General features: G+C 46.9%; 1 protein-coding gene across 1 annotated transcript in view; it reads left to right on the top strand.

Moving 5' to 3' along the window:
* The first annotated feature begins 516 nt into the window (after positions 1–516).
* FMN1 (formin 1) overlaps positions 517–26,916 on the top strand; it is a 164,692-nt gene continuing 138,292 nt past the window's right edge. Inside the window, exon 1 of the mRNA XM_083167847.1 lies at positions 517–653. The gene's annotated coding sequence lies outside the window, so the exon portion shown is untranslated. The remainder of the gene's footprint in view (positions 654–26,916) is intronic.

Raw genomic sequence — 26,916 nt, forward strand, 5'->3', positions numbered from 1 at the left:
CGCATGCATTGGTTACAGCAGGGCACAGGAACCACATGCACCGGTTGCAGCAGGCCGATGGTACCGCATGCACTGGCTGCAGCTGCCCACTGGTACCGCATGCACCGGCTGCAGCTGCCCACTGGTACCACATGCACCGGTTGCAGCAGGGCACATATTGTAATGAATGTTTTTTAGGTTTTTATGCCTTACACAAAAAAAAACCTCCTCCTCTAATGAACATTAGGATGAGTGCGAGGGTGACTAGAATGAGGCTCTATCCCATAAGCGGATACACACACCCTCCTCCTCTGCACGGCGTCCACCTGAGCTGCGGGCTGAGATGTACGGTCAGGTGCCCGTGTGCGTTGGACGCATTTCCCAGTCTCAGCAGCTGAACGACTCCGTCCCCTTCCCGCGTTTTTTAACCCCTGTAAAGGTGCCTGAGCAGGCCCCGCCCCGGCCGCTCTGATTGGACTGCGACGTTCCCGTAATCCCGGGGCTGCAGGAGAGTCAGCTAGCAGCTGAGCAGCATCACGCACAGCAGGGAGAGGGGAGAGCAGCGGCACCGGAGCCAGCTGTACGGCGTGTCACACAGCGGGAGGGGGACCGGGAGCCGTTATACCGCCGCCAGTGTCACCGACCGGAGCCCCGAGCGGCAGGAACGGACACAGGTATCCAGGGGACTAGTGCTGGGCAGAGCTGCGCAGGATAAGCCGGCATCTGTGTATATAGAAGTATATTGGGGGTCATCGAGGGGAAGCCCGGGCTGTGTGTGTATATGTATATACATATATGTGTGTGTGTGTATGTATGTATGTATGTATGTATGTATGTATATGTATATATATATATATATAACTACTGCATTCTGATTGAGAGTTGTATGTTTGTTTTTTATGTGACAAATATTTTGTCTATGTATCTGCAATGCAATGCAGATGCCTAAACATAAGTAGACCTTTTCTGCCCTGTGATTCTGATAGAAGACAATTGCCCTCTATGCACCTGGCTACATACACTGTCATGTCCTACCCCAGGCGTTGGGAGCACTGCGTACATACACTGTCATGTCCTACCCCAGGCGTTGGGAGCACTGCATACATACACTGTCATGTCCTACCCCAGGTGTTGGGAGCACTGCGTACATACACTGTCATGCGCTACCCCACGCGTTGGGAGCACTGCGTACATACACTGTCATGCGCTACCCCACGCGTTGGGAGCACTGCGTACATACACTGTCATGCGCTACCCCACGCGTTGGGAGCACTGCGTACATACACTGTCATGTCTTACCCCAGGCGTTGGGAGCACTGCGTACATACACTGTCATGTCTTACCCCAGGCGTTGGGAGCACTGCGTACATACACTGTCATGTCCTACCCCAAGCGTTGGGAGCACTGCGTACATACACTGTCATGTCCTACCCCAAGCGTTGGGAGCACTGCGTACATACACTGTCATGTCCTACCCCACGCGTTGGGAGCACTGCGTACATACACTGTCATGTCCTACCCCACGCGTTGGGAGCACTGCGTACATACACTGTCATGTCCTACCCCAGGCGTTGGGAGCACTGCGTACATACACTGTCATGTCCTACCCCAGGCGTTGGGAGCACTGCGTACATACACTGTCATGTCCTACCCCAGGCGTTGGGAGCACTGCGTACATACACTGTCATGTCCTACCCCAGGCGTTGGGAGCACTGCGTACATACACTGTCATGTCCTACCCCAGGCGTTGGGAGCACTGCGTACATACACTGTCATGTCCTACCCCAGGCGTTGGGAGCAGTGTTTAGTGCAGGGCACATCATGTGTGGCACACCGTAGGGAGGATTGCTTATAATATGGGTTTCCTGTGGAATTCATGCATTTGGCGGGGTATGGGTGAAAACCAGAACTAGACAGGTTGCCGGACCGAACAGGCTCCATTCATCAATTTGTGTCATTCCGGAGCTTGTATAGTCCTGGCCGGGAGTTGGCTGTCCTTTCTGGGGGGCTGCTTGTGACAACTGTCACCAGGGAGAGAATAAAGCCTCCACTTATGGTCCGGGCATGTAGCAAAAAAATGGAACAGTCCAGAGCATACGGGGAGGCTGTAATCTCCCCTTCCCTATATCAATGGTGAAAGTATCACAGGCATCCCCCAGGACAAGACACCCCCTGGACCGGACATTACAAGCTCCGGAATGCTGCGTTTTGAGGTTCAGTCCGGCGTTCCGAGGTCTTGTCCAGTTAGTCCCCATTTGGCATGGCTTTAAAGAACTCTTATAAATAATACATGTTTTAATTAAATATTGTTTGTGCTATGGTTTAATGTGTTTCTGCCATATCTGAGGTTATCAGGGTTAATCTGCAATGTTCTGTAGGTCTCTAGGAAGGGATGCGGTCGATCGGTCAAAAGGTTGACATGAGTGTTTCACTTTTTTATTTATTTTATCCAGGTGGTCATATAGTGAGATTATAATGGTGTACTGAGGGTAGCGAGTCACAGTGCCTGACGCATGGCAAGCTAAGTAGTACACTAAAATGGTCACATAGACACCAAATAAGCCCCATAAAAATTACTCTTAACCTATTTTATGGTGACATATTGCGGTTTGCTGACCTTTTAGCCATATTGACCCTTTTTATGTGTTGACATCTTGCCTGTTGACCTTTTGACTGTCGACCGTAAGTGGTGGACCTATTGACTTAACCATGTAACCATTGACTTAATAAGTGAGTCTATGGTCACTTATACCGCTTTCACATCGCAAAATGCAGGGTCGCACTGGGACTTTGAAACGGTTCAGTCCCGATGCGACCCTGCATTTTGAGTTATTCCGATCGCTTCAGCGTACCGGCAATATTGCTGGTTCACTAATGTCATGCCGGGCAGAGCATCATCGGTGGAGGAGGCAGCGCTTAGAGCTGGCGCTGCTCCAAGCACTGCCGCCTCCATAGTGTAAATGGGTCGCTCGACCCGATTAACCCGTTCACACCGCACAGCAACATGGCAATGAACTGGTAAGTACCCTTCTTTTTTACCGGTTCGTATTGCCGTGTTGCTACTGGTTTGCTGGACCTGGTAACCCCTTTCATTGTCACCAATTACCAGGTCGACCCAGTGTGAAAGGGGTATAAGTATAGCTGCCACAACTGACATGCGGATTACTTGATAAAGTGTCGCAGCCAGTGAGCGATCCACCCCTGTAAACAACGCACCTGCATTTTTGCTGCCACCCTCCTGTATCTTCTAAAAAAACAGCTGATTCCTGTCAATTGCTTGCAAAGGAATTATCATCACTGTGACCTTAATCGCAGTTCAGTCCTGCACATGTTATCGCAGCTGTGAGGCATGCACACACCACAAATAATGGCTCACTTGCATGAACATTGGATTAGCACACAACTATGTCAGGCCCTCTATGCTTGATCTATGCGGGTTTGTATTCTGTCTAACGTATTTACTGCTGAACATTTCACTGTAGCTGTGGAAGGATTCTCCTTGTTGATTGTGTAGGATTAGAGTGAACTTGAACCACAGTCTTCTATTGCCCTGTTTTATAGATCTGCTTTATGATGAGGGGGTTTGCCTCATAAAGAAGGGCCTGCTTGTATCTGTCCTGTTGTGATTTATTTGGCTCGTTAGGTTTGGGACTGTGTCCTTTTGTACTAGTTGTGAACTATATTTGTCAGGCGGGCATTAATGTGTTTGGTCTTAGGCTGCCCTCTCTCATGTATTTTTTCTGCTTCATTATCCATATCCGTCAAGCCTCCTCTTTTAAGTCCTTTGAAAGGATGAATAAGATTAACCTTTTAGACTTGAGAGCACCATGGTGACTCCTGTATTCTTTAAAACGAGGCTCTGTCCCCACTGGGGTATGAAGTAAACGGGAGCTTGCCAGCCTGGGATCCAGGAGAAAAACTTGTTGCATCCATTCTCTCCTGCAGATAGACGTCTGATAAGTCTTCTTGGCTTTTATCTTGCCTTCTATGTTATTTGTGCTTTGGTTTATATATTATAACAAACATTAACTTGTTTGAAGTCCTGTTAATTGCAGAGCTTATAATGCCTCCCATTACTGATGTGGTTCTGCTTCATTAACATGTTGCCTCTTACTTTAGATTTCCGTAGTATCATCCATTGGAGTCTGCAAAAATTGTTCTCTAACTCCAGTTCTCAAATGTATTTCCTTCATATTATAATGTATTAAAGCTCTTCGGCATTTCCGCTTGGCACCTGTCGGCTCTTACATACTGTAATGTTGTAAATGGCCACACAGCAGGTTATCCTATTTGTCTGACTCATTCTGCTGCCTCACATCATTAGGTACATTCACTCGATTTTCCTTCTTATCCCACTGACTAATCACCTCTCAGCACCTGCAAGAATTTTGATGGGAAGGAAGGAGAGACGATTGTGTGAAATCTAAACTATGATATGCTGGTTGGTTAGAGCAGAAATAAACTCAAAGCAATGTTCTTTTTGTTTTGTATCTGCACTTACTCAAGATGATGATGTTCAATTGTAGAACTGAATTTAGTGTATTCTACATGCAACAATTTGGGCAGGGATGAATTGTTATACCCCATTCACACCAGCCTTTGTTCCCATGTTGGCCCTGAGAACAACCCAGGTGTAGTGCTGGTGTGAATGAGTCTTAGCCCAAAATCCAGGGAGACATGCACCAGCATTCCAACCCTGCTAGCTACCAGGGTTGCTATCGGGATGTACCCGGGGCATGGTGCGGTGTGATTGAGTAACCCAGGTCGAGCGACCCTAATCCCATTCAAAGTATGGAGGAGGCAGCGTTGTCTGCTCCAAGCATTGCCTTCTGTCCCTCAATGACTCGCCATCGCTCCACCCCACCCCCTTGTGACATCACCGACCTGGCAATAAGCCAGGTCGGCATCGGAGCTTGTCTGGTTGCTCCTGGAGTGGACCAATGTCCTAATTCCGGGTATGACTCCGGCATTTGCGGTATGGCTGGGGTAGAAGAGGTCCTGGACAATGACACAGAACCATTATTCCACATTTCCAAATACTATTGCTGACGTAGATGCAGTGCTCCACCGTGCCAGACAGCTAGAAAATCAGGTCATGCGTAAAATAAGGACGCACAAAGTATATAAAATCTGAATCTCTCAAAGCATTTACAGTTCAATTAAAAGTCAGTAGTGTACACGAGAGTAGGGTAAGCTCTAACAAGGCATTATTTACCAAAGTCAATTATCCATTGTAAACACCACTTTTCGGGTATATCTGCACATTTATAGATCCCCTGAATGTATCTAGCAAGGGACCTCAGCAGATATCTGAAATATCTGTTGCAATTCCCACTTTTTGGTGGGCCTGTAAATTCTGATAATGAGCGATTTGGGTTCTGGAGATCGAGTGGAGCCAGTGTTGCAGATATCTGATGACCGGAGAGGAAAATCTGTTTTGCTGTGACATTTAGGATGGATTGGTGAAAGGAATACAGAATAGGAGGAGGTGATAGTGGGGAAGCATTTTTGGGTAAGAAAATGACCTTTTGTGGTGATGTACTGAATCTAATGTGGGGTCAACAGGAGAGTCTGTGAGGAGCAACCAAAGTGCATGGTCCAGTGTACACCTCCTTAGCAGACCTGGGAAAGTGTCAACATTGCAGTTATTGACAGGGAGGGAGATTTGAGATTACTGTGGGTGGTGGGAAGATGACAAGCTCTGTTGTAGACTTTTTGGGTTTGAAGTATTCTTTGTCATCCATGTAGAAGAGCTGGTGGATTTCTACATGTTCGTGGTAGTACTGGAGGCCAAGCAAATGCAATTGTTCCCCTACAGAAGATGTGCACATGAAAAATGGGGTCAAGTTGGTAAACGGCAGTGTCTATTCTACAGAATAACAATATTATAATAATCAATAATATCAACTATGCACTGATGTCTACATGGATGGTTTGAGGTGTGTTGCTTCTACTCAAGGTTGCCTACCTTGTAATATCGCTATCAGCACAATAGTGAAAAGCAAATCAACACCTGTGTGGTTTTTGACAGCCACAATAACACATACTGTACTATAGGGGTTGAAATGCCTCTGGTTACCCTGCCTATTACTAATACTAAAATATGCCATTTAATACAGGGTTTTCAAAGTGAAGGTTCCCTTGTACCATGGCTTATTGCCAGATGTGAATGTGTAGGTTTAATATATTTAATGGAAGTGTATATTTTTTAATATAGCATTATCCTTTAAAGTAATCATAGCTTTCTGACCTTGGTCATGAGACTTTGCTACAAAGAGAGGATTAGTATAAAGTGGATAAGGCCTTTTAACATTCTAATTAATAAACACAAATTTGCATCATCGTGTACAAGGCTTATTTGTATATTGTTTTAAATACTTGTGTATGCAAGTACAATAATTCTGAAACATGGCTGTGTAGAATAATTATGTAACTTTTGCATGCAGCTACATTGAGGGCCACATTTGCAGTTTCTTACAGAAAACCGTTTTTCTGTGGGAGTGGTGCATACAGTGTGCTGTGGGACTGTGCATCATGTACTGTACATTGAACGTTTGGGTCCAATGTTGTTCTGGTGTATGGGGGGGTCTTTAGTCTGGGTGGGTAGTGTAAACCTTCCCAGGTGTGTGATGTGGGATTACTACAGTGAAAAGTAAAAGCGTAGTCTGTGTATGACCCTCTGTAACGACCAATATATAATTGATAAAAATGAACATTGCACTCGGAACCCAACTTGCACAACTCCTGCCCACAGCAACTAATGTCAGCACTTGCAGAGGAGGTAGGCACTGTAATCCCTAAAAATAGGGGAGACAAATTAGGGTGGAAGAATAAAAGATACTGTATGGCTAAACTAGGGGGTGAGAAACGGACAGAGGAACATGGGGAAGTTTCCCAACGTGATTAGAGGAAGAGACTGAGTAGGGGCAGGACCGAGGAGAGTCCAGAGGAATGAAAGCAACTAAGGGGTTCCGCACATGGGACGATTTCAGGATCTCACTGGATTGCTTAGGTGGTGGAAATGGCGTGTGCAAGGGGGTCAGTTGCAATCGCCTGTCACAGCTCGCAAAAGAGCATTGAATACTTCCCTTTGTTTCATCAGAGTAGATAATCTGCACTTGGCCGCTGTAAACAAATTTATCCTTTAGTATTCCTACATTAGTTTTAGATCAACTCTGACTGGCTTTCCTGAACATATTGGATTTAATTAAACTCTCTTGCCTCTTTCAAACACTACTACCCCTGCTGTCACCATGCTGCTGTTAAGTTGTTCCCCAGTATAATATAATCTGTATCTGCTGCCTTCTTGCTGTATTTCCTTGTCTGCATCACAGCTAAATGGTTGTCTGCTTATAAGTGACAGTTAAGGGGCTGCTTTAAATTTAATCAATCAATAACTCCTAACAGCAGTGAGTGCAGTCTGTGAATGAGGCGCTGATGAATGGGAAGTGTGACTGCCAGCATCTCACAAGTTCAAGTGACCACAGACATTATATCCCTTTACAAGCGCCTAAGAGTGTTGCTTCATCCATAAAGTCGATGGCTGTGGTAACTACTCAATGTTTTTTTTTTTGGTGCCTCTTGGAGTAGGGCATGTTAGAATTCTGCTATGCATCTCTTCTAGATAGATGGTAATGTGTGGATTTTGTGTGTGTGTTCTCTGATTGTCCTTCACAAATAAATACGATTGGCCAGGTAGAAAGTAGACCACTGCGCATTGGATCCACTTGGACCTCACTGAAGCCTATATTAGTGTGGGGCAACCAGCACCTGACCGACTGTGAGCTCATTCAAGTAGAGATATGGTGATGATTTGGGCAGTCTGACACTGGTTTCGACAGGCCTGTCTGCAGCTAACTGATCATCTGTCCTTGCGTTTTTACCAGCCTCATGTTTTTGCCTCAAGTGATGCCCTCTTTTGGTGGTGTATTCCCTGGTTCTGCAGTCTAAGCGTTCCCTCCCCTGGGGTAGTCTGTTGAATGGTCCAGTGCCCCACCAACCTCGCTGATAGAGAAAATAGGAGTTTTGGTCACTTATCATTGAAAAGTTTTCTCTGACACAGGCTCGGTAACCCTGCGTTCCCTTCCGCACCCTCAATCATGAGAGGTTTTGGTTCTTGGTGGTTTACTACTTGTTTTAATATTCTAACAGTTTCACTGGGTTACTGCAGTGGCAAACGCAGGATTTTTAGAGGGGGGTTTCCAAACGTAATCCAAAATCTCCTAACACTGCAATGCATTGGAGTAAGTACGTGAGTCTAGGGGAGCTGTAACAGCCCTGAAAATTGGTCTTTTTATGCACTGGACACTGTATGGAATACAGTATTACTATTTATCAGTACAGATGGTCTATAGCAGCGGTGGCCAACCCGCGGCTCTCGAGCCGCATGCGGCTCTCCCCCTTCTAAAGTGCGGCTCCTGCTCGCACTGCTGCCCGACGCGGCGCCCACCGTCCGTCCCCCATCACCCGCTGCCGGTTCCCGAGGGTAGGAGAGCGCGCATCGCGCATCTCTCCTATCCCTCACTGTGCATCCCTGTGACTTGGCCGCCCGCCAATGACAGCTTGCGGGCCGGCAGCCAATCAGGAGCCGGCCCGCGAGATTTGATTGGTGGACTGCCCAGTCACAGGGAAGTGAGAGGGGAAGGAGACGCGTGGTGTGCTCTCCTCCCCTCTGCGACGTGACAGGACTGCAGGGGGACGCCAGACTGTCCTCTCCCCACCCGGCAGCAGCAGCAACAATGGTGAGTGCTGCTGCTGGGAAATTATCACTGGGGGCATAACTAGCACTGGGGGGGGGGCATATGTGGCATTGTGGTAACATATCTGGCACTGGGCACATAACTAGCACTGTGGGGGCATATGTGTGGCATTGTGGGGACATACCTGGCACTGGAGCGCCCCAGGCGAGTCGGGGTGGGGGCGCCCCGGTGCCGGGGGGGGGAAGGGGGGTACCTGTCCTGCGGCGCTGTGTATTTAAATCTGGCGGCGGAGGCAGCGGGGGTCCCTGCAGTCCATTAGAAATAACGAGCGCTATCCGCCGGGCTATGTGGAAGCGCTTCTGTTGTGAAAACACTGGCAGCTGGCTGATTGGCTGAGATCAGCGTGCGCCGTGCTGCCAGTGTTTTCACAACAGAAGCGCTTCCGCATAGCCCGGCGGATAGCGCTCGTTATTTCTAATGGACTGCAGGGACCCCCGCTGCCTCCGCCGCCAGATTTAAATACACAGCGCCGTAGGACAGGTACCCGGGCGGCAGGGGGGGGGGGGAGGGGCAAAATGCCGCCCTCCAGTGGCCGGCGCCCTAGGCAAATGCCTAGATTTGCCTAGTGGTGGCGCCGGCCCTGTGTGGGGGCATATATGTGTGGCACTGTGGGGGCATATCTGTCACCGTGGGGCATATATGTGTGGCACTGGGGGCATATCTGGCACCGTGAGGCATATATGTGTAGCACTGGGGCATACCTAGCACTGTGGGGGGGCATATCTGGCACCGTGGGGCATGTGTGGCACTGTGGGGGCATATCTGGCACCGTGGGGCATATATGTGTGGCACTGTGGGGGCATATCTGGCACCGTGGGGCATATATGTGTGGCACTGTGGGGGCATATCTGGCACCGTGGGGCATATATGTGTGGCACTGTAGGGGCATATCTGGCACCGTGGGGCATATATGTGTAGCACTGGGGGCATAAAGTTTTGTCATGTAGTCACTCCCACTTGTGTCATATGACCACTCCCCTGGCCATGCCCCTGACCACACCCCTTTTGTCGCGCGCTCATGATGTCGGCTCTTTGGCTTGATTGCCGATATTTTTCGGCTCTTTACCTCAGACCGGTTGGCCACCCCTGGTCTATAGTATAGGCTGCTTTAAACATTTATATTAAATAAGTGGTCAGGAAAAGGTTAAACCTATCATAATAAATACACAAACATAATAGATCCAGTACTGCAAGCTCTAAGCTCCCACTTCATGGTAGGGCTCCTGTCTCTTTTTTTCCTGGCAGCTACTCTCTGGTCCACGAGAAGAGAAAAGAAAAAATATAAAGATAGCGCTATGAACAGATAAGTTTAAAATATAAGCCAGTCGAAATAAATTATTTTCAATATAACATTTTATATTAATTAAATCAGTATACATAGCAATAACATTACATTTATTAACTGCAATAATATGTACCGGCCGATACAGCAGAAAAAAATATTTTAAAACGTTGAATAAGATTAAAATAAAAAAAAAAATACAAAAACTATAAAATACAAAAAATTTCTGGCTGTAAAAGCCTGATCAGTGGTCCACTGATACTCAGTTGATTAGTAGATGGTAAACCATTAGTTGTTTTTAACTTAATGCACAGTTATTAAGTTGGAATTTGGTGCAGTCTATGATGGTAACGATGGAGCAGACTTAATAATCTGTTAGTGTTAACATTCCTCCAATTAATACCGTGTTCTCACAGCGAGTGAGAAATACACGGCTTTTACCCGGCATTGAAATGCAGGGGACTGCAAGGACTGACCCCCGTTCTCACTGCAAGGCAAATTCCCGGGTGAAGAAGTTCTACACGGTAATTTGCCTTTTAACATGGGTTTTTATGCAGTGAGAACAGGTCAACCCGTGTCTGCATACCCAGATCTCAAACATGGGTAAAAAGAAGGGTTTACCCATCTATGAGATCCGGGTATGTGACCCGTGCACACTGCAAAAAAAAAAACCCCATGTTATAGGGCAAATCATCCGGGTCTACACTAGACCGGGGAATTTGCCTGCAGTGAGAATGGGGTATAAGTGGCTGGATCACAGAGTCGGGGCAGGTGAAACTTGAATAGTAGCTACAGCGAGCTAGATTGATGCCAGAGTACCTCGATAGTTGAAGACGATACCCTGGTGTTTAGTCCAGACTAGGGAGGCCAATCCCGGGATCGGGATCGGCGGGATCCCGGGATTTAAGGCCAAAATGTGCGGGATTTGAATCCCGGGATTGTAGTCCCCAATCCCGGGATTTCGGGATTTGCTGTACCTTTAATTATGTATGTTACCTGCGCCGCCATCAGAGGCTCCGTTCTGCAGAGAGATGCTGCTGCCGCGCTACGCGGCTGAGCGGGGCGGGCTGAGCGCTGCGTGCTCTGCGTGACGTCAGAGGTCACGCGGCGCAGCCTCAGAATGTGTCATGACAGTCCGCCCCTTCAGCTGCTCCCCCGCCCGCCATCTTAAGCGCGGAGGAGGACGCCGGAGCCGCGTGAGTGTGACAGGCAGCAGCAGGCTGCAAGAGTCTGGGGGGGATCGTCGTGCAGCACTCCTGATCCCCAGACTGCAGTCTGGAGCGGGTATGGGCAGTCCGACCTGCGCAGCGTGACCTCTGACCATCACGCTGCGCAGGTCGGACTGCCCATACCCGCTCCAGAATCATCTTTGACCTGGACCGGACCTGGCAGCGTCGGCCGCCCGCCCTCCGGGCGGCTCTGCTGCTGCTGCTACCGCCGCTGATTCCTCCTGCTCCCGGCCGCCTACCGCCGCTGACGCCTCCTGCTCCTGCCCTGCTCCCGGCCGCCTACCGCCGCTGATGCCTCCTGCTCCTGCCCTGCTCCCGGCCGCCTACCGCCGCTGACGCCTCCTGCTCCTGCCCTGCTCCCGGCCGCCTACCGCCGCTGACGCCTCCTGCCCTGTCTGCCCTGCTCCCGGCCGCCGTTGTGACTTGTGAGTAAATGAATGTGCGCGGCGGCTGTAGCGGGGGGGACAGGGCTTCTCTGTAGCATTTTTTTTTTGCCTGAACTGATTAGAGATGCCAATCCCGGAATCCCGGGATTGAGCATTTTTTTCAATCCCGATTCCCGGGATTGAAAAAATGCCCCGGGATTGGCATCCCTAGTCCAGACTCCCGTGTGCCGGCCAGTGTTTTGTTGGATGGCAAGAAAATAAAAAACTGACGTGTTTCCCCTCCTACATCTATCGGCGGCTTTCGCAAAGATCTTTGCCTATGTACTGCTACTCCATACCAGCTGTACTGGCTTGACCATCTGAGCAAATAAAAAGCCTCATCCAAAACTACTGTAAAAGACTTCAAGCTGTCATTGATGTTAAAAGGGGCAATACATGGTATTAAGAACTGGGGTATGTAAACTTTTGATCAGGGTCATTTGGGTAGTTTCTGTTGTCATTATGATCTAAAAGGAGTAAACACCGTTGTTTGACAACAGATGGCTTTACCCAACCACTAACCATGAGGGAAAGAAAAGTTTGTGAGTTATCATTCATATTCTCTGACAAATGGCCAGAAAATCACAAATTCTGCTAGGGTATGGAAACGTATAAGCACAACTATCCATCCATCCATTGGTGTTTAGCTAGGTAATGATGCAGTGTTTAGGTGCATGAATCGGGGGCTCTCGTCCTATTAAATGTGTTGTGCAGTTGAGTCTGATGTCTTCATTCTTTTTCAGCTGTTTGTAAATTGTACTTTATTATAGGAAGAAAATGTGTATTCCCACAGTTTTATTTTATCCGGGTATGTGTGGCACTGTGGGGGCATGTGTGGCACCGTGGGGCATATATGTGTGGCACCGTGGGGCATATATGTGTGGCACTGTGGGGGCATATCTGGCACCGTGGGGCATATATGTGTGGCACTGTGGGGGCATATGTGGCACTGTGAGGGCATATCTGGCACCGTGGGGCATATATGTGTGGCACTGTGGGGGCATATCTGGCACCGTGGGGCATATATGTGTGGCACTGGGGGCATATCTGGCACCGTGGGGCATATATGTGTAGCACTGGGGGCATAAAGTCTTGTCATGTAGCCACTCCCCCTTGTGTCATATGACCGCTCCCCTGGCCACGCCCCTGACCACACCCCTTTTGTAAATTGTACTTTAATTTTATTATAGGAAGAAAATGTGTATTTCCACAGTTTTATTTTAAATATCTTCTTTTTTGTCAGCATACAAAACATTTACTTATAAGGTTGTAAATGTTATCCGTACCGGTTTTATATAAGGTTTGTAGGTTTAGTGCTAAAGTCTGAAAATTCTTTCAGACTTCCTCATATTTTCGCTACATAACTTTGTTCACAGTGATTACAGATGAGAGATGTATACTGATACCTGTTCTTTAGTTGTAATTTTTTCCTGGATCCTGAAATTGGTTAATCCTACCATTCCACATTATAATGAATAAGAGCTGTTTAATATTATTCCAGTATTTTACCCCCCCCCCCCCCCCCCCAATACAAATAGTTTCCCCCAGCACAACTAACTGGCGTAACTACCCATTTTGCGGAGCCAGCGCTGGGAGAGACAGGACTGTGACGGCACGACAGGCAGGTACCGGCAGACAGCAGCGGGTAACTATAGCCCAGCAGACCCCCAGCGCCCAAACTTTCTCTGCGCCTCCCCGCCACTGCGGGGGTTGCGGAGCTATAGTTACGCCACTGGGTAGATGTTTGAAGCAGTGATAACGGAGGAGAGATGATAAAGTGCCTTGTACTTTATCACTGGCCAATCAGCTCATGACTGTTATGTATTACCCCTTTTACACCACCGCAAAAACTGGGATTTTTCACTTGTGGACACGGGTCAGCGGTGGTGTAAAAGGGGTTAACTCGTGTCCTTTACTCGGGACTTCTACCCAGGTCCTGACCAGGGTAGAACACGGGCAGGACCTGGCTCCCGCTCACAACAATGGGTGCACACATGGAGGTTGGGCAGGGGGCGCGTACAGCTCCACTGTGTTCGGTGTACTGTGAGGACAGAGGCAGGGAGGAGGTGTGCGGCATCCATTCACCTCGCAGACGGTGGCTCGGAGCAGCCCAGCAGCTTACCTTGGTGTTGTTCTTGCCCCCAGCATGGTGGTCCGGGTGCGGTGATTGGTGGTTTCGGCGCTTGTAGATTATATTATCTCCAAGCGCCGCCCCCCCTTTAGACTGCGGATTGGCACCACGGTGTAAATGGACCAAAATCCGGGATTTTGGTGTAAAAGGGGACAGTTAGGAGCGGATTGGCCAGTGATCAAGTACCAGGCACTTTATCACTTCTCCCTTATTGCTGCTTCATACATCTACCCCTGAATGATATCTGTAATCAGATTTAAAAACCGCATGGTATAGGATTCAAAGATCATTGTTTCATTGTTACATATATTTGCATATACATGGGTAAGCCCCCCAAGCCATCCGTCAAGGCTTCTGATTATCGGGGGACCCTATTGCTGTATCTATTGTGGGGTGTGGCTCGCCAGGGTGTGCCCGACAGTCGGGATTCCGACAGTCATTAGTCAGACGAATGTCCTAAAACCCAGAGCGGCACGCCAGTGAAAATACTAAAGTGGTAAGAAGCCAGAACTATGTACAACAAGTGATGAATTTTATTGAATCCTACTACCATGTGGTTTTTAAATCTGGTTACTGATATTATTCAGTGTGCTAAGAAAACGATTCATTATTTTCTTATTTAGGATTACCCCTCCCTTCCCCCACACCTGAGTGATAACACTAAACTACAGTAACTGAGCGTCTACCAGTGCGGGGTCTGTAAAATTGGAGTCTGATCCATTCCCACATGCATGTGTCGGAATGGATCCGACAATACCTATTCAAAATAGGAATGGATCCGACAATACCTATTCAAAATAGGAATGGATCCGACTGTCTGATTTGGCTGTTGCTGCTGCTCGACTGACGCCGCCCTCCCCTCCTCATCTCCTCAATCCAACTTTTTTTTTTAAGTCTCATTGAGATTGTCGGAAACGGACCAAAATCTGTCTAATTTGGCTTTGTTTCTGACAAATGCACACGGATTGGTGGCTATTTTGACAAATCCACATGTTTTCCAATGTGTTGGAACATTCTGAACTGTTTACGCATCACGAGCACTTGTTTTGCGTATTGCATTGACCATAAACAGTTTTAATTGGTTCTGGGCCACCAACCTTCCCTTAAGCTTTGGATTTGCTGAGTTAAGTGGTTCTCGGAGTGCTGGGCTGCGCTGTAGGTAAGGTACTCCTAACCAGGCACAAGGCTCTTCTGTATGCATATATCTGCTTGCAGGAGGGAGAATGGGTCATAGGGTTCACCACTTAAGGGTTGGCATGGGCTTAGGTCAACAATCAAAAAGTCGACATGGTTTTTTTGTGTCCCGAATGTTGACATTGGTGCACCGCGCCCCCTTGCGTGGCTTGCTGCGCTTGCCTTGCTTTGGGCACACTATTCTATTCGGTACTTGTTTCCATCTTATGGCATCTTATGCCATATAGCCGCATGCGATGCGATGCAATTTTTAATTGTATAAGCACCCTAATGGGTGCTTACAATGTTAAATGCACCCCCACGCCACCCCCACTATCAACGCGAACCCGAAGCGTTGCGAGCGTAGCGGTATGCGTCCTCCGACCTTTTCATACCCCCACTATCCACATCGGCGTGGTGTTGATTTTAGATAGTGTTGCGAGCGCACGCGTATTACTTTACATGTATTCCGCGGGGCTCGCTGCGCTTGCCACGCTTCGGGCTCGGTGTCTCGCTGCGCTCGCCACACTATATAAAATCAGCTCCACGCTGACGTGGATAGTGGGGGTATGAAAAGGTCGGAGGATGCGTACCGCCGCCCCTCACGGGCTCACTGCGCTCGCCACGCTTCGGGTTGGCGTTGATAGTGGGGGGCATTTAACATTGTAAGGACCCATCAGGGTGCTTGTACAATAAAAAATCGTATGCCATTTTATGGCATACAATGCCACACAATTTTTTATTGTACAACATCGCATCGCATACCATAGTATACCTTATTTAGTCTTATGGTATACGATGCGATGGGCGCCGTGTCAGGAAACAAATACCTTCTATTCTCCCTCCATTTTCTAAGCGATTTGACTAGATCGCTGTGTGCTGAGCAATCTAGCATCGCTCAGCAAAATTTCTGCATGTGTACGTTCTCTCAAATAATTGAATCTCTCCCAAAGTGCCTGATGCTACATAGTAATAATAATAATGCCCAATAAGGCAGGTGGGTGTGAAAGGGTAAGGGCATAGAATAGCATTTACTGCTGCTGCCCTTCTCTATGCAGACCGTGACTAATTGAATTGGCCGCTGTGGTTTTATTTATTTTTATTGATTTGACCATAGAAGAAGCACAAGTTTTCCAATGTTATACAATTTGTAGTCATCGGTGTATGATAAGCAGTTGTGTTCATAGGAACATTAATCACATGATGTTAGCTTTTCTATCAGGATGTCTGTTAGTCTGATGTATCCTATTAGTGAACGCACAGCTTCTGCCACACACAACTGCTGAGTGACTTCTCTGCGCTGTCTCTAATCTTATCTGATTGTGGGTAAGGGGGTTGAGGGTAATTCTCTGTGTTGATTGGGCAGATGGTGGGTATGAGACAAGATGGGCAGCAGGACGTTGTATTAGATTGTCTGCTTCCAGATAATTTTCTGCCGTTTAGTTAATCTGTATTATTCATCCTTGTAATCATTCTGGGTTATACAAGCTGAATCTTTAGTGCTTAGTAGTTATCTGTTTGGCCTTAAACTTGTTTATTAAGAATTATCATTGCAGATAGTAAAATACAGTGTGTGTTGTTTTTTTTTCGTGTAGTGGCAGTCATGTCAAAATCATTGGCTGGCATCCTGCAGACTATGATCTTATTACGTAAACCCCCATTCGTATTATTTGCCCAAAAGTAATCTTAATTAATTTAATTTGACACTCCTTATAATGTCAGATTTGGCCTATGTTTTTTGGTAAGGCAGCATATACAGAGAGAGTTGAGTTGTCTGCTTTTTCTTGGCTTTATTTGCACATATGAGAAGTATTTTAGCCCCCCCTGTCATGTTCTTCCTTTCACACCAAAATTATAGTTGACATTTGAGCAAATAGCAGATAAAAAGCTGCGGTATCTGGACTGGGATTAGTCATCGTGCTGACATGCCCCTGGCTTTTTAACTATGTGCATGTATGTATGTTATACTTTATGTATATATAGTACAGTCCATGTGTCTCAGACAACCTGTGGATCTATAGTAGGAATGAATGCAGCATGTATGAAAATGTGACAGTTAGTAATGACAACACCTGTGCACCAGGTAGGTGATGTGGAAACGGGAACTGTTAGATCTTGAGGACCAGTTTGGCCACCCCTGGTCTATGCCATCACTTTGTTTTGTAGTGAAGTAAAAGTCTTGGGCTTAGTGACTCCATTGAGCTATTTAACCACTTCGGTGGTATGCCCGAAAATTTTCTGGGCTGAGCCGCGCTGCAGGAGTGGGAATTTTTGGGCATACCATCAATATGGATATTATGCAAATGTGAGTAAAAAAAAAAAAATTGCCGGGGCTCCAATGCCGCTGCACCATTCACAGCCGTGAGTAGCAGGCACCGGCGGAAGTTCTGCCGCCCGAGTGCCTCCCCCCCCCCCCCCCCCCCCCCCGAGCCTGCTGCCTGGTCACTGCTATGAATGGCGGCGGGGGCAGCGGCAGGAAAATCTGGGGTGGGGAGTCGGCACTGGATGGTGGTGAGAACAATGGGGTTAGGGGTAGGTGACACGGGAGGGGCTGCCCTAAAGTTCTATGGTGGGTTTTTCTCGGGCAGTACAAACTTGCCCTGATTGGTGTTTTTTTTTTCTGGGACAGGACAAGCCTATCAAGGGGTTAATACAATAGAAGGCAAAAACCATAGCAAGTGTCCTTACCCCATGTTATCAGAGATTGAGCAGAGTGATTTCATGTGGCGTGTTTGTCAGGCTTGGGAAAATGGCCTGTCACCATAGCCTCATTGTGGATGCAGACAGCCAGCTGAAATCAAATCCATCATTAACAATATCTAAGGTTGCAGATCCTGCTGTCTCCAATCTTTTTAATCTTCTGTTCTGTAAGTGTTGCTTAAGGATACATATGATATAATTACGATAACGTTTTTCAAGCCATAGTGCCTCATTGTACTTAATGTGTCCGACATCCTCCAACTGTAACAGAGACCCCCCATCGAGGGAATAGAACCTGTGGCGAGCACAGCCCTCCTGTCATGGTACTGGCGGCCGGGATTCCGATGTCTATAGACTGACTGTTGAGATCCTGACCATCGGCCACTCATACCACACCTGATGCTGCCAACCCTTTGATTCACAACCTAATGCTTTACAGACACATACCCAATAATTTTGGACAAAATATGTCTTTTTGGGTATACCATCATCAGATCGACATGCATTGAGTCGACAAGCCCTAGGTCAACATGGGTAAGGTCAACAGGGTCTGAAGATCAAATCAAGCTTTTAGGTCGACGTTCAACATGAGTTTTTCATGTATATTTTTTGAGCCGACATGTGCCGACAGGCGGTATTTCATGCCCTACCATCCACTAGGGCGTGGTGGGAGAATAAAATAGCACAGCAAGCCACCATTCACGAAGCATGGCGAGCTATGCGAGGGGACGCTGTGCACTTAGACGGTGTCCATATCGACATTCTGGACAAAATAAACGTGAAACTCATGTCGACCTTTTTAACTGTCGACTTTCCCATTGTCGACCTTCAGTGGTTAACCCGTACAAGTCTCTTTGGGGGGTATGCAATGTCATTCGAGCTCCCGCAGCCATCTCCCGACGGGGGAGATGGCTGCGGAGCCCTATTCAATGCTGTCTTCCCCGACAGCATTGAACAGGGGTTTTGCGCAGAACGAGCCCGACATCACAAGCTGTCGGGCTCGTTCTGCCGAGGAAAAGCCGGAAATAGTCGAGCTCCCGGCCGGAGCTCGTCTATTTCCGTCATCAACTCGCGGCCACGCCCCCTTCTCGCCGCTCGACGGCCGGGACATTGAATCCCGACTGCCGAGCTCCAGGCGAGCTGACACAGGACAGGGGCACAGCTGTCGCGCTAGCTTGACAGCCGTGCCCCTGACATTGAATACCCCCCTTAGTGTAGATTATTTTTTCACTGCTATGTCAGTGTTTTGTTTTTTTTTTTGTCTTTGCTACGTGGTCATTGGAGTTTTTAGTATATGTTATGGCAACATTCAGATATATTTTTATTGCCTAGTTGTGTCTGCTGAACACAAAGCCCTCAAAATTCATGCGCCCTCATGTATAAATGATACATTTACCCAACCAAGCCACATGAAACTACATTGCGTGGATGAGTCATTCATAACTGGCGAGACCATGCGTCCTGTGATTACGTGACTTGGTTAAAAGAAATAGATTTATTTTGAATCATTTTGTGATTTATATTTAGCTTTTCTTGTATATGAATTCAAAGCCGGTCATTTTGCAAAGAGACAAGTAATTAATGTCAAAAGACTGGGTCTATTTTCCCACCAGATTTAAACTTCTTTTTTTTTTTTACTTAATGGAAACTAAAATGTGGGATTTAGTCAGACAGTAGCTGTAATCTGAAATGAGATTTAAAATACATTAGCATAAAAATCCAGAGTTGCTTTGTATTTTAAAGAGGATCGTTTATTTGAGCATTTATTTCCTGGGTCTGTAATTCGTTCACTTTATTATTTTAAGTCGTGTGTCTAGGGTTGCGACTTTATGGGGTGATTGCCCGACATACTGTTTGTTCCTCATATCGCAAATATGTTTTTTCAATTTGCACTTTAAGTACTTTATCATAATGATGGGAATTTCTGTGCAATTTTCTTTGTTACTAAAACATTTAGCAAATATAATAAAATAGTAATACATCTACCGGTAGGAATACTATGTACATTAGCTATTTAAAAATGTCCACCCCCCTTTTGGCATTGTTTTATTACACCAGTCAATATATGGTTTTAGGGATAGAAATAATGTTTTAGTGAGTTAGAATTGGCAATATTTAAATTAATACACCAGTACAAAATGAGAGCAAGTTGGTAATAAACCTTTTAAAAATTATTTTCATTTAAATGGGAAAGTAGTGAGAGGAAAGATTGGGGGTAGGAGCCTAGATTTGGAGTCCTGAACACTAGTTCGCTCACTAAAGATGTCCATCCACGATGCAGACATATCTGATACAATGCACTCTGTGTGAAACTGACCGAGCATTTCTTTTTATGAACACAAGTAATGGTGTGTACACACTGTACATATGCCGTGCTATGCGAGTCTTGATATGATCAGATCGGATCGGGACTCGCATCACACGGCATGCATGCAGTTGCACAATTTTGACTATATAGTGCAGATCTGCACTAAATAGTCAATGCAGCCAAGACTATCTGTCTTGCTATACGTGAACGCGCATCGGGATCGCAAGCAGATCGTAAGGGTTAAAACCTTTGCGATCTGCATGCGATGCCGACACTATGTTGACTATATTGTCAACATCGGAAGGCATATCTCACAGTGTGTACACACTATTAAGTGGAAGCAAAACATAAATATATACACATTATTAATATACACAAAAATAAATAAAACAGTGGAATTACAGAAACTGAGTTGGTCCCCAGTGGGATCTGAAACCTAGGCACATGCTATGGCCTTAACCACTAGGTCAGTGGTTCCCATACTTTTTGGAATCATGATGCACTATAAAAAAAAAAAAAATTGTGTTTGTCTTCCTTAGGGTAAAGCTGGGTACACATATATTCAATTGTCGGGCCGTTCTTTTGTTCTGGGTCGAACAGCCGTTCAATTGTATATGTGTGTACGCTGTCCCATACTCTGTCGGTCCTGATTGGCCAGAAATCATTTTGAGCAGAGACGCAGAGGAAGAAGGATCTCTGCGTCTCTAGTATACAGCGGAGGCGGAGCGGGTACCACTGCAGCCGGGAGCAGCGGGACTTCAACAGCAGATGCCGGGGTGGTCGCCACAGGAGCAGGTGAGTAGGATTTCCTTCCACATGTACCCCTTTGGATTACTACGGATCCTGGACCCCGGACTCTTCAACCCTGGAGCCCCGGAACCAAGCCACCGGACCCAGGGACCCACATACGGGATCAAGATAGGTAAGTATCAGTGTGTTTGTGTAATGTATGTATTAAACTTTTATTTTTCTAATGTGTCAGTGTGTATTTATTTAACTAATTTTTTTTCTGTGGAACTACAAGTGCCAGCGGGCCCTTTAATGCCCCGCATGCTGAGACTTGTGGTTCTCCAAGTCCCAGCATGCGGGGGAGGCTTGCTGGGACTCATAGTTCCACAGGAAAAGACAATAGGTTTTCATCTATTTTTTACACTGAAATCAGCTTGATGCCCACCGCCCAGGGGCATCGAGGACAGCACCAGGCTTCAGCCTGGTCAGGTAAGTCCTGGAGGGGGGGGACCCCTTTATTGGGGGGGTCCCCACTCCCCCTGGCCAGGCTGACCGGTCAGAGGGCTGAATGCTTTGGCCGCGGGACCTTATATAATAAGTGTCCCCCGGCTGTGGCATTACCCTGCTGGCTGGTTTGGCCTGGGGCTGGTTCTTAAAATACAGAGGACCCCTAGTCATTTTGTCCCCCGTATTTTGGGAACCGGACCTGGAGCCTGGGGCTGGTTTTAAAAAATCAGCGAAGCCCTATTTGTCGGGTTTCCTGATTTTTTTTTTTTTTTTTAATGCCAGCCCCGGCTCTTTCAGGGACCCCACGCCGTTTTTTTTTTTTTAATAGGAGGGTGACTGCTATAATTATGCCCTAACCCAGCCCATTATGATAATTTTGGTCACATGTGACATGTCACTAGCCCAAATCGGGAGAGTGTGTACGGTGGTACAATCTTTTTCTTGCGACTGTTTGGACGGGAGTACATCAGACGTCGCAAGTAAATTGTACAGGTGTGTACGCGCGTGTCGGCTGTTGTTTGTGGACGGTCCGACGGGAGTACGGTCTGCCGAACGGTTGCAAAAAATAAGGATTGTATATATGTGTACCCAGCTTTAGTTATTTGGTGAGGGACAGGATTCACTTCTGTTTGTTCACGTATTTTATGATGGGAAGCCAAAAGCACTGGTTTTGCCTATTACATTACCCAGGGTTGCGTACGTTTTGGCTGCCAGTTCCTTGAGGTAGAGGTGGGGGGGCGCAAAAGGGGCGGGGCTACAGTGAGCTGTCGTGTTTCGGGACGTGGCCAGCACGATCACGTCCTCGTGGACACAGACCCCGCCATGTAATGTCGGTGTTTAAGGCTTTGCACAGTGGTGGGTGTCGCTACAAAGATGTGATTCATGTCATGCGGTCCCGTGTCCCCTCCCCCCGACCCTCCAGGAGTCTGGTACTTGTCCATGTTTTTGATCATTGCAATTCTCACTACAATCCCCCAGCAGACTCTGTGCCGGTTTTTATTACAATTACTATGCACACATATAAGTTTCTTGCTGTGCTGCAATCTTCGCACAGCACTGTGGTTCTCGTTGTGTGCCGTTAGTATGTGCAGGAATCCCTTCTCTCTTCTCTCTGCAATGTGTGCTATGCAGTCTCCGCGTTACTGTAGGTGTACATTGTATTCTGTAGTGCCATATCCATCCGCGGCACTGTACTCAAGCAATCGTTACCCAGCAGGGTAATTACAGGCTTTCACCGTAATACGCCATAACGGGACGTTCTCATGGCAGGATAAGGATGCCAGCATTGGGATCCAACAGCAATGATGAGTGTGGCTATATCTGTAGGTCTTCTAAACAATTCATATGCCTAATATCCTGTAGCCAATTTACCATGCCTGACTCCGATCGCCCCTCCTTACCCTTTCCTGCCATGACTGTGGTAGTAACCTTTCGCTCTTAGTGGGGCTTTATGTTAAATGCAGTAATTTATTATAGTAAAGTACTGTTGGGCTATCCAGTTATAGCCTTTTTTACAGTGCGGTAAATGGCTTGTTATTTGCCATGAAGCAGGTCTCTTGGGGCAGCTTGTCAGGTATCCTGCTTCAGGCACGCGCGGCAGAATCCCCAATAAGGGCTGTTTTACGGGACTAATTGGATAGCCCCACCAGAATACATTAGCTGCAGTAGTGTATTGCAGCTAATAGGGTACTGCCCATAGCCTTTTGATGATGGTTTTTGCTGGGGCTTGCTCCTTGATCTGGGACTCCTTTTTATATGTGAACAGACCCGACCCGGGTTGGATGTCCCGAATCTGCGACACTGTTCGGGCCCAGGGGAATAACCTGAAATCTTGTCTTTGCCCTATGCTCCGTGTTCGAGTGAGGTGACAGCTAGGGATTGTGGCCCTTATTCTAGTTGACTTGGACGGATGCGTATTTTCGGACGAGTGTTCTTAGCCCCGCCTACCGTACCGGATCACTCGGACATTTCAGGGATATGGGCGGGCAGCTGGCATCCGGCTATGTCAGCTGTCCGCCCCCCACATGTGCGTCACGGCCGGATTACCATACGTGCGGCCAGCGTTTTCATGGGAACCCCCAGGAAACGCGGGGCGTAAGCATATGGTAATGAGCCAAAACAGGCCTTCACGCCCCTCTCCACCCCCTGTTCGGATTGTTCTGACCGATCGTTTTCTGTACCGAATTCACGCCGTATTTGGACATGCGTGGCGTTCGCACATGCGCAGATACGCCTCTGCACATGCGCAAACACAAAACATCGGCCGTCCAACCGACCACACAGCCAGCCACCCGACTCCTTCAGAATAAGGGCCAGTATGTGAAAAGGTTATTCATGGTCTCAAATTGTTGTTTGGATGTAGAGAAGCTGTGGTAGGCCCTTCAATAGTCATCTGCTTTAATCTCTTCAACATCGGATTCAATTTAATATCTTATTCCTATCAAGGGGACGTAAAATCCTAGTGGCTTGGTTTAACGTTAAAATTATGGCCTGACCTAACGGGCTGAAGTATATGGGCTAGTGGGGAACCAGTTATCCCGCTTTATTGTTCAGGGAATAAATTAGATTTATTGTTGTCTTTTTAACTATTTCTTTTTTAATTTGACTCCTGTGCCAGCCTCTGCTAATCTGCATAATCTGAATTTAAAGGATCTGTGTAGAGGGTAGATAAACGTCTTCAGTGACTTAATTTGTGACATCTTTGCCAGGAATTAACGGTTCATGCACAGTATTCAGATGTGTTGCTCCAATATTTGTTCGAGGCAATGAGTATCTGACCTCTATTTTAGCCATTGAGGTACTTAATGCCATTAGTCTCAAAGTAATGTAGTAGTGTTCATTCTTGCACCCGCCATCTTTGAAAACCCATGCAGTTCCTGTTCCCTGCCTGGGGTGTTTCTAGCACAGGTCTGGTTTGCATATCAGTGCTGATATACAGACCACACTGTGCTAGAAGCACTACAGCAGACGGTGACACCCCAGGCAGGGAAGAGAAACTGCATGGGTTTTCAAAGATGGCATGTGCTAGAATGAACACTACTGTAGAACCATGTGTCTGGTGTAAGCAATGTATTGCACCATTAAGGGTTCTGGATTGAAAAGTCTACAGCAGTGGTTCTCAACCTCGGTCCTCAAGGACCCCCAACAGTGCACATTTTCCAGGTCACCTGGCAGGTGAACAGGTGCCCTCATTAGTCACTGACACTTTTTAAAAGATCACAGGTGGAGCTAATTATTTCACCTTTGAAAGCCACAAGGCAGAGGGAAGCCCACTGACCCTAAAGCTGGCCATACATCAGTAAGATATTGTACCCAATCATACAATCTCAATTGATTGTAATGCTGGGTACACACCAAAACGATTTGGATTGGATGCAAATCGGATCGTACGATTTGCATACAATCTACATATGATTTGCATACGATCCGATCCCCTCTGTATTCAGATGAATGGATCTTTTACAGGATTAGGATCCAATTCAGATCCAACCAAACGATTTTGACCAAATCTGCATTCAATCTGCATCCAATCAGTCTGAATTGGATCCAGATTGATGGGATTGTGCCAAAATCGTTTTGGTGTGTACCTAGCATAAGATGGATTGTATGCAGATTGTGTACACATCTTGTGTACACAATCATGCAGCAGATGGATTGTATGATGGATTGTGTGTAGATTGTGTGTCCAAAAACCACCAAGGACTGCCGGGGATTTCAAGGGAAATTGTACACAAGTATGAGCGCAATCGATCTTAAGATCGATCTTTCTGATGTATGGCCAGCTTAACCCCTTTGGGGGTTGAGCTCTCAGAGCTGCGACCATGAGCACCTACTGACCCTACCCCTGTTTCCTTCAGTAGGCCTTTTGGCTCTGAGGGATTAGGGGAGCAACAGGCCTTTCTCCTTTTGGAGTGGGTCCAATCGTCCTACGCCCCCAGCACATTTGGATTCACACACTTCGGGCTTCAAAAAAACAAAAAGTAATTCAATATGTCAACATGCACAAAATAGTCATTGTCGGTTTAACATGAGGGTTTTTTTTTTCTTTTGTGCATGTCCATGTCAACACCTGAACGCGTAGAACCCCAATTTGTGCTGTGCTCGCCAAATTTTTTTCCTTCTCATTTTCAGTAGATGAAAAGGTGAAAAATATCATGTCGACCCATTGGGCAATATTCAATGAGAAAAATTTGCCCTGTTTTATGGCGAATTTGTGCCTTTTTCGCCTTGGACGGAGCATTTTGCTCTCCAAAAGCGAGCAACCCTATTCAATGTGAAATATTCGCCGTCTTTCTAAGTGATTTTCGCCGTGTCTCTCCGTGTAGCAATTCTCCATCTTTTCATGGAGAGCTGGAATGTGAACTTTTAAACTAAAAGGTTTTTTTTTTAATTTTGGTGTAAAAAAATCAGGATTTTTTTTCTGTGAAGGGGCATGTTATTTTTATTCATGTGCTTTATAGCACATGAATATATATGTAATAAAAAAAAAAAACACAGAGCAGCCAGCAGGGGGCCGGAGCTCTCGAGCCGCTCATTAGATATTCATATATTCACTGCATCCGATCATTACATATGCACGATCGGGTGCAGTGAATACTGGGTCCCCTGCTGGCTATAGGGGGGGCAGCTTGTGCTGCCTGGGTCCCGGGGAGCCCACCTCCCCTCCACATATGTTCTGGGGCAGCCAGGGAGACTTTAATCTCCCTGGCTGCCACCGTCCCACGGCTCCCTGCCGCGGACGCTCGTCTGCTGCAGGCGATAAGACTCGCCGCGAGTGGCGGCGAGTCTTAACCACATTGAATAGAGGAAGCAGGAGTGGCAGCGAGCCCTCCGGAACACGGCGAGTGCATGGCGAGAGAAAAAATATCTCGTCATGCACGGCGATTTTTTTTCATTGAATACTGCCCATTGTCTGAACAACCTTTGCTTGTCGACTTGTGCATGTCCACCTATCACCTGTATACCCCATTAAGGGATTTGCAACAGCGTACAATATTGGAATTTATCCCTTTGACTAAAGTTGTTTTATGCTGGGATTAGATAATTTCGTATTCCTTTTCCGATGGCCACACTTGGGCTGAAACTGAATTTGCAGCGCCCGCTAAGATTGTAGTGACTGCAGCCTGGCATCTATCACAAATACTGTATAATATCACCCCAGCTATCTGCTATATCCATCAGCTGCTTCCTTCCAGCTGCTGGAGATAGAGGATGCAATGCCCACCCGGCTGACTCAGACTGTGTGTGTGTGCGCTGCCAGCATCTTGGCAGGAAAGGTCAGCAGAGGAATAATTTGTTTAACTTTTTGTGGGCTGTCTGACTGTCTGTAACAGAATAAAAAATCCAGGCAAGACGTTCGGCAGAGTTTTGGCAGCGCCTCTAATGTAATCACTGAACAAGGTACATTTTTGTTGCGTTTTTCTTTTACTGTAATTGTAGTGTTAAAGAAAAATAAGATACTATCCCCTTTGCTCAGGAAATAATCTCCCAGTATCTTCCTTTCATCTTTGTTTTCCTGACCGCAGCCCATTGTGAGAAATGCAACTGGTCTCCCTACTGTTGCTGCCTAGCCCAGTAGCGGTCTGTCATACTGAGTATGAATTACTGCCAGTTGGCAGCTGTATTGTGCCCATTGCTCAGAGTTACTCCACCCAGCGTAGAGGGACGGTGCTGTCAGATTACTGCTTTTTCGTG

The sequence above is a fragment of the Crinia signifera genome, chromosome 12 (genome assembly GCF_055691185.1).
Source record: "Crinia signifera chromosome 12, ASM5569118v1, whole genome shotgun sequence".
Lineage (NCBI taxonomy): Eukaryota > Metazoa > Chordata > Amphibia > Anura > Myobatrachidae > Crinia > Crinia signifera.